General features: G+C 29.7%; 1 protein-coding gene across 1 annotated transcript in view; it reads left to right on the top strand.

Moving 5' to 3' along the window:
* The first annotated feature begins 6322 nt into the window (after positions 1–6322).
* LOC122274121 (uncharacterized) overlaps positions 6323–8064 on the top strand; it is a 30285-nt gene continuing 28543 nt past the window's right edge. Inside the window, exon 1 of the mRNA XM_071183810.1 lies at positions 6323–6368. The gene's annotated coding sequence lies outside the window, so the exon portion shown is untranslated. The remainder of the gene's footprint in view (positions 6369–8064) is intronic.

Below are 8064 nucleotides of genomic sequence, written 5' to 3'. Positions count from 1 at the left end.
TACTTTTAGAAAATTTTCTTTCCAAGAAAGAAAAATTGCTCTTCTTTCCTTTTAAAAATAATTTTTTAAAGAATGATTACAGTAAGATAATTTTGTTTTCAAAAATATTAGGGTATTTTAACATTTTTTTTCCTATCTTTTCAGGATAAAAAATTAGGAAAGGATATTGAAAAGACATTAATTATACTTCGGAAAGACTTTTCTTAAAAAAAAAAAAATAAACAAAAGTTTTTAAACAAGCAATTTTTTTGAAAAATGCTTTTTTATTTTATTTCCAGGTAGCAAAAGAATCCCGGTGTATTAAATGGTGACTAGTGCACGTTACATCTGTTGGGGTCGCAAAGCCCCCCAAGTTCCCGTAAAAATCAATAATTCTGGGGGTAATGAATTGAAGATTCATCGTTTTCGGATTCAGGTCAAAATTACAATCTGCTGATGGATGAAAAGTGTGACAATGAGTTCTCCCTGTGAAACCGGATGTGACGTATGTGTGTGGCAAAACTGTAGTCTTGGTCATAGATGGCGCTACTAAAAAACAAGAAGCACATGGTCTTCAAGCAGGCTCATTGACATTGGCAAATGGCACTTGTAAAAACAACAACTTTATAACGCAAACACTTTATTTGCTACATTTAATATAAATGTAGAACAAGTCGACATATTTCAAGCGTTCAAATATAGGCATCTATTTTTAAGACTCATTCGAAGTGAATAACAAAAATAAATAGATTTAAAAATGAAATTGCAATGTTGACTATAGAAAAATGGAAAAGAAAATGAAAGTGAAAAATAAAACTAGAAGAACCATGATCGCCGAGAGGGGCAAATCAGGACAGGGTGCATTTCCATGCACTAGATGGAGAGGATCTCACCCTATTAACTTGAATAAGTTCCTTCAAAATCCTGTATCAGGGCAATCTACCACTGAACAAACCGGATGCGTTTGAAAATTTTCTTTATAGGAGCATGATAAATTTGTCCGTTTTCAAGAACAATTGCACAACATTTTAGGAAATTTTCTCATAAATTTAACTCACATAACCTTACAATTATTTTCACCTGCGTCGTAATAGCCTATCTTGATGGTCTGAAATCGGTTTTTATTCATATAAATGCTAATTCTTCAGTTAATAACATGAGTTTTACGCCCTACCACCACAGAGTTTCAAAACGCCTTCTGCTCTGACTTGCCTTTCTCAGCTATCATGGTTCCCCCCAAAAAAATTTTTCTTTTATTTAATTAACCATTTCTTAATTGGCAATTTCACATTCCTTTCGAAATTTGATTTTTCTCATTCATGTCTAATCTGTCATTAGAATAGACGTCTATTTTTAAACGTTTAAACATGTCGACTTTTTCCACCAGAATAATTTATGCAGCAAGGAAAAAAAATGCGTGCGTTATGAAGTACATCTTTCAGCTTCAGTTTCTTCAGATATTTCATTTCATTCAGGCGTTAAATATGTTCTTGTTAATAATATTCCAAAATGCAATTTTGATCTCATTGCTTAAGTCTATTAATTGTGATATAATTATGGTTGACTAGTCTCGTCAAAACGTGCAGAAATACGTAAATTAAATACTCCATTTTCCTATATTTTTTCAAAATAACTAATAACAGATAACAAATGTTGTTTTTAAATATTCTAAAATGCTAAGTTTAGCTTTTAATTTAAAACTCAAAAGGAATAAATGCAAACTTTGAATAAGGAAATTTCTTAAAACACGAGGGAATATAATTGAATTTAATTTAATAATACTGAGAATTAAATAATACTGACAAATTATTGAGCAGCGTAATTATTTCTTTCTCAAAAATAGATAAAAATATTTGAAGGAATGAATTAGTTCAATTCCTTGATTAATAATAGATTTAGATTTAATTACTAGCTTTTAATTTACCATTGCAGTCTTTGAAAAAATTTTAATCTCTAAATTTAAAGTTATTTTCAGTATTTTGATTGCTTTATTAACATATATTCGAGTTTATAAAGATTAAAAAGATTATTGTTATTTATTCAGCAAACAATAATATTACAAACATAAAATAATATATAGCAACAAAAATATTTGTCTTCGATAAATAATTGTACACGATTTCTTCAATTTTTTTTGTTGTACTTTTTCAATTAACTGTTTAAAATTAAAAATGATTTATTCGTTTAGAAATATTTTAGTGCTAGTTTAGAATAAAAATAAATACATTTGCGATCTAAGTTTGCATCACCATGTATATCTTTATTTATTCCTCAAAAGAGACGAAAAATGTTTGGAGAGAGAGGGCTGAAAGTTCAGGCGCTATCCAGGTTATCTGATTTGGGTCAAAATTATATGACTATTCGAAATGGTCCTTAGAGGAGAAACTAGCTGCATGGTGTGCGTATTTATAGAAGTAGATATTACACGGTGTTTCCTATTCACCACCATTAATATGTGGTAGAGCTCCTGACAACTAACTTTAGTTAGAGAGAAACGACAATAGCTTCAAAATTGTTCAAAACATTGGGGCTACGAGGGAGAAAATGGAATGGTTACCACACATAGTGACGTTACTTTCTATTTTCACTTTCTTCCTCCATGTTGAAATCTTTTAGCTTTCACAGTGATTTTTATTGAATTTATTTTTTTATTTTTTTGGTATCACGCAATGTTTTATCTAAAAGATATGTTAATAATAAAACTGAAATGAATAGCAATTTAATTGAAAACATATTGTTGATAATTAAAAAAAAAATTAAATTGGTAATTTTTTTAATCGTTATTTTAACTAACATATTTTTTATTACCGGAATAAATATTTTTAAGCAAAATAGAACGATTGTTTTGAATTTAAAATTAAATTGGCATTAAAGTAGCTAATTTACTCTTCTATAAAGGGATAGAATAATCAATTAAGAATTCATTCATGAAATCTTAACTGATGAAAAAATAACTGTAAGATTAATATGAACATATATTGAAGCCGAGAAAATATTTAAAATAACANTAAAAGTTCAGGCGCTATCCAGGTTGTCAGATTTGGGTCAAAATTATATGATTATTCGAAATGGTCCTTAGAGGCAAAGCTAGCTGCGTGGTGTGTGTATTTATAGAAGTGGAAATTACACGGTGTTTCCTATTCACCACCATTAATATGCGGTAGAGCTCCTGACAACTAACTTTAGTTAGAGAGAAACGACAATAGCTTCAAAATTGTTCAAAACATTGGGGCTACGAGGGAGAAAATGGAATGGTTACAACACATAGTGACGTTACTTTCCATTTTCACTTTCTTCCTCCATGTTGAAATCTTTTAGCTTTCACAGTGATTTTTATTGAATTTATTTTTTAATTTTTTTGGTATCATGCGATGTTTTATCTAAAAGATATGTTAATAATAAAACTGAAATGAATAGAAATTTAATTAAAAACAGCATATTGTTGATAATTTTAAAAAAATTAAATTGGTAATTTTTTTAATCGCTATTTTAACTAACATATTTTTAATTACCGGAATAAATATTTTTAAGCAAAATAAAACGATTGTTTTAAATTTAAAATTAAATTGGCATTAAAATAACTAATTTACTCCTCTATAAAGAGATAGAATAATCAATTAAGAATTCATTCATGAAATCTTAACTGATAAAAAAATAACTGTAAGATTAATATGAACATATATTGAAGCCGAGAAAATATTTAAAATAACAAGTTGCAAAACTAATTAAAAAAAATAATAAATCAAATTGCTGATGTGTATTGTTGGCTTCATAAATCTAAAAGTGCAACTTTATTTTCAGTTTGTTTGAAAATTTTCACCTCGAAACAATTTCTTAGCAAGAAAACAAATTTTTTTTATCAAAAAATTAACAATTCTTTCGCCTTGTAATAACTTAAATATCTTCATAAAAGTAAAAAGTAGACCTACAATAATTTGAAATGGTAATATTTATTTCGCAAAATAAATGTTTTTTCACATAAAATTTTTCTATGATAAAATTTGAATAGAATAATTTTAAAAGCATTTTTACATAGCTGTAAATTTGAGATTCCGTCGAATAAAAATATCTTTTCCTTCACTCCTAGTCTATGAATAAAATCTTGTTTTACTTCGAAAATATTTGCACTCGACCCATCACAGAGTACTACCCGTTAGTCGTAATTCTCTAACGAATTTAGATAGTAGGAACTCTTGTAAAGATAGAGCAGGGGACAAATAAGCAGAATTAATAATTTTCTCAAAATATCACAAAATGACTAATTAAATAACCTAAATGATACATTTAATTTATATGGTATGCAAGCAAAATTTTGTTCAGAATCCGAATAGATTTAAATTTCAAGGCATTTAAAATCTACAGTGCGCATGTCTTACCCATACTGTAGTATGCGAAAGATGGGTACCCACATAATTAATTGCATAAGTTGAAAGTAAAAAGAGTACTAAAAGCATGAGTCTTAGCACACCATGCATGGAAACAACTAATGCAGATTTGGCATTCGAACCGCTTTTATGGCTGATGGCATTCGAACAGATGTAGACCATCCCATTTAAGAAGTCCTGCATCATCGGACAGAACTCAAAGGTCGAAGAAGAAGATGTTTTTAATTCCTTACATTTAATTTTCGCAAATAAACTGATGATGAATATTTAGTCAATTCAGCACCATACTTCGATTCTTGTAAAATACAAGGCCGTCACCTGCTAACGATTGGAAATATCAAGGAAGCGGTATTTTAGATCTCCTATAAAAGTTTTCTGAAAAAAAAACTATGTAAATACAATTCTGCAATCAACAGTTTTTTATAAGTTGTCAAATATTATATAGTTGCTTATTATTTGATTTTATGCAATTAACATTTACAGAATTGATCTAATAAACATAGTCCCCTTTGCTTGGACAGGAGAGTGATGTAAAGTTTGGAAGGCCTAATGCTAATTTTGCATTTAGCCATGTCTCGAGAACTTTTTAAGTGAATCGAAAACATTTTGCGCACAATTACTAATTTCATTTGTCAAAATATAATTTAAAGCAAAAAATAAATTTTAATAAATATTTATTATTTTATTTGTTGTTGTCGTGTCTATGCATGCAGTGCTAGTGCAAAGATTAGAGTCCTCCAAAAGTCTTGATAACAAGATTTGCAAGTTCTGGAGCCCGATGGCCGTGGAGAATTTCGATGGGCGGGTGCTCCAAGTTGAAAGAGGGAGCCGATAATGGCTTGGTAGTCAAAAACATGGTCTGGAGTTAGTTGCAAATGAGGATAGTACTTGCAGATGGGATAGGATTTTAGATTGGTGTGTGAGATCTTCGTACCTTTGAAATGTCTAGTATGTAGCCCAACTATTGTAGAGGAGAGGTTTCTTGGGCAGTTTAGATCGGGGATTGTTGCCTTGCTAAAAAGCTCGTTGAATATCCTTCGCCTGGGCATTCGCATTTGCACAGGTGACAGCTCGAGGTTGATCTTCGTCGCTTGCTTCCTTTGCAAGGGCATCTGCCCATTATTATTTTACTTAATAATAGTTAAAAAAATTATTTTAAGATATACAATTTTTTTGCATCATTACAAAGTAGGTAATTTCACTTGGCAAAATGCAAAATTTCAGCGAACTCAGTCGAATTGTTCTTGGGAAATCAAACTTTAAAAATGTTGTATATTTCGAATTCGATTTCTCATCAAAAATTCCCCCGATTTCACTCAAACTTGGAATTTTGTTAGGAAAAATCACCTACTTTAAAATGGCGTAAAAAATCATATATCTTACACTTTATTTTTTTCGTCAATTTTTTCATAAAATAATAAAAAATAACGATAAATATTATTATTTATTTTTTCAATGTAATTATATTTCGATAAACGAATTTTATAATTTTGCGTCAAGCTTTTCGATTAATTTAAAAAGTAATCAAGATATGGCAAAATACGTAAAAAGTAAAATTAACATGACTCCTGACTAAACTATTGGGACTATACTTTCCCTACAGCGGCTACCCCTTTTGTTTTGGGGGTCAGAAATCCAAATTCGTCCAAAAAAGGTACGTTTATTCCGAGAAAGTACATTTTTGTGTCTAATTTCTTAAAAGACCGTGTGCACTAATTAATTTGCATATTTGAGGTAAATCTCCTCGAACCATTAAGATTGGGTCTTTGAATGTGAATATCTGATTTCATCATTTAATCAGAGGTTATTCAGAGTGGTCAGTTTATTTTTGTCACCCTGTATATTTCAGATCGTATGATATAAAAAAAATTAAAGGTTAGGTCTTCCGCGATTATAAATTTTCAAATGTTAAAATTTAAAATTTTTCTCTAGATTACCAAAGAGCAAAAATTGTAACAATTTACAGTAAAATTACATAAATTTTTTATATATACATATAAAATTGTGTAAGAAAACTTTTCTTTCTTTTGTACTTTTTCTCCCGACCTTCTGCTTCCAAACTCTGTCCTTGAGACAAAATCGATACTTTTCCAAATCATCTCCATCTTCACTTATTGCATCACATCATTCCAGCAAGTCTAAGAGTTCAATCATTGCTAAGTGACCGAAATGTCGACATGGTTAATTACTCATCACTCATCTGAAATCTCAGTTTCATTTTTTTTCTCCCTTACATTATGCAAAAAATAGGGAAAAAATAATATTATATAGTGAAAAACTTTACCTATAAAAGACCAGAATCCGTTTTGAAAGTCAGCACAATTCAAGTAACTATATGGAGATGGATATCGCCTGTTTTTACACATACAATAAAATGAATGCTTAAACTGTTCGAAACAGTTAATTTTTATGCATTTGATGAATTGTGCAATTAAATTATAATTTTTCTGGGTCAAAAATATTATAATTTTTTTATTTTGGCAAAATCCATATTCTTCATTTTCTTTGTAGTGATTTATTTTTGAGCCGATTCCAACTAAAAACTATAAAACTTTTAACAAATATATGTAGTTTTCTGTGTTTAACTATGCGAGATTATAATTTAATCGCATTAAGCATACTGTATGAAAACAAATATTGAAGTTTAGTATAATAAATTCATAGAAATGATGGCGCATTTTCTAACTAAAGCTATGAATTTTGACAAGCTTGCTGAAGCGTTCTCAAAAGCAAATTTAATTGACTAACTGTTAAAAGAGAATTAGGTTTTAATTTTTTTTAATGTTAATTATTTATTAAATATGTGTCTATAGTTTCAGGCTCACTGAGAAATCTCTATGGTGAAAAGTACCAGAATATAATGAAATTCACCATATTTCTGGCCAGATTTCAAAATCTGAAACTAAAGAGAAAATAGAGTAGTGGGAAATATTTTTTTAAGGCACGATTAATTTAATATAAATATATGAAAATGAAACGAAGATAGAGAGTAGTGGGATGTATTAATTTAAGGGACGCATAATTTAATATTTTGAAATCTGGCAGCATAGTTACGAATTATTTCTAAACCTTTTTTGCAAGATAATGCTAAGTGCATTTCATTTGTTCTGCTTTCTAGCCTTATATGTTCGTGTATATTGCTATTTGTGTTTTGTTTTCTATTTTTCCAGAAGTTTTGCGATTATTGCTAGATTAAATTATTTTCGATTCGGTCTCTTTCTTTTCCTCACTTTATGTACTGATATACAGGGTGTTTATAAAGTCCAGGACCCATTTTGATGCTTAGTAACTCGTAAAAAAAGTAGTGCGTGAAGTCCCTCCGCGCGGAAGAAGTTAAACTTCGTAACCTGCGACGTTAATTGTAGAAGAATCTGCAGTCGTAGAAGGATAACTAGTTCTATTCAACGATACAAAACAAATGAAATAAAATAAAAATATGACCACCGAAGCCGACGTCTTCAGGGGGTACCGGCCCCGGTAGGCATTAAAAACAAAACCATTTCTATTTGAGGGAGAAGCAAAAGCTTAAAATATCTCCCTCAGTACCCCTATGGTTTTGCATAGAGGTCCAGGAAAAACAAGATACATTCAAAAGAATAAACAAATTACGAAAAGAAAATCAATAAAAATCATCAGAAAATTAAAAACTCACAGTCACAGGTCAAGAATCAACTTCAAAAGCTAAAGGAAGTTAAAACTG

Source organism: Parasteatoda tepidariorum, chromosome 7 (genome assembly GCF_043381705.1).
Source record: "Parasteatoda tepidariorum isolate YZ-2023 chromosome 7, CAS_Ptep_4.0, whole genome shotgun sequence".
NCBI classification, from domain to species: Eukaryota; Metazoa; Arthropoda; class Arachnida; order Araneae; family Theridiidae; genus Parasteatoda; species Parasteatoda tepidariorum.
The sequence above is the reverse complement of the archived record's forward strand: the minus strand, read 5'-3'. Positions and strand labels throughout refer to the sequence as shown.